This window comes from Homarus americanus, unplaced genomic scaffold (genome assembly GCF_018991925.1).
Source record: "Homarus americanus isolate GMGI-L3 unplaced genomic scaffold, GMGI_Hamer_2.0 scaffold32351, whole genome shotgun sequence".
Classification (NCBI taxonomy): domain Eukaryota; kingdom Metazoa; phylum Arthropoda; class Malacostraca; order Decapoda; family Nephropidae; genus Homarus; species Homarus americanus.
This window is the reverse complement of record NW_024742037.1, coordinates 81,189-82,483: the sequence shown is the minus strand read 5'-3', so window position 1 is coordinate 82,483 and position 1,295 is coordinate 81,189.

Sequence of the window (1,295 nt, the reverse complement as noted above, 5' to 3'; positions counted from 1 at the left end):
TACCTAACCATAACACATCCTACCTAACCATAACACATCCTACCTAACCATAACACATCCTACCTAACCATAACACATCCTACCCTAACATTAATTATTACCTTAATTTAAGAAACGATATTTTCTATTTATCTCATCAATAACCATAACACATCCTACCTAACCATAACACATCCTCCCTAACCATAACACATCCTACCTAACCATAACACATCCTCCCTAACCATAACACATCCTCCCTAACCATAACACATCCTACCTAACCATAACACATCCTACCTAACCATAACACATCCTACCTAACCATAACACATCCTACCTAACCATAACACATCCTACCTAACCATAACACATCCTACCTAACCATAACACATCCTACCCTAACATTAATTATTACCTTAATTTAAGAAACGATATTTTCTATTTATCTCATCAATGTACAAGTTCATACAATATATACATAGGTAAGTGATGTATTGTAATAATTTTATTTGTCAATTTCTTTGGTCTAATTTTGTACAATCTCAGTTGTAAGTAGATTCGCATATGCAAACGTATGCTAATCAGTTCATTGCTATTTACAACATTATCTCTAATCAGTATAAAAGCCAATCACAAACCTGATTTAGCCTGGATGCTGACGCCGCCTGAAGGCTCCATGCTGCAATGGTTACTGATCATCATGACGAAACATCGGGCGATCACGGTGCAGGCCAGAGACACACACACGCTGGCTAAGACACACGGAATCTGCTGTTAATTTAGTCAAACTGTATAAAAGTCTAAGGTTATTAATAGTTAGTTTTCTTATGGAATTTTACAGAAATCTTCTTGCTGTTACATAATGAAAATCAATCAGCTCACAGGATTATATGTATTGCCAGTATCTTATAATTAATTAAAGCCCGTTGGTGTGCTGGGCCATTAAACACAGGGCCAATTAAACAAATAAGTCCCATTAAAAACAAAATAAAACGTTGGAATATGCTAATCCGAGCTGTTTCTCATTATAATAGTTTAGCCTAATTCTACTCGTAACCTCCCGAGGGTGGCCAAAGCTCTCCATGTTGTGTACCTAGATTTATTAATGTTAAATCCACAGAGGTGACAGTCCGGATAGTTACTTGGTCTTATTTCTTATTTAATTTTTGGTAAAGGTGTAGAAAAGGGTGACCACCAGAATATGTTTGTTGATCTTCTTGATTTTTGCTATACCTATTGTTTTGATGATTTTAAGTATATTAAAAGAAACGACAACTTTCTATTATGATTTTAAGTATATTAAAAGAAACGAC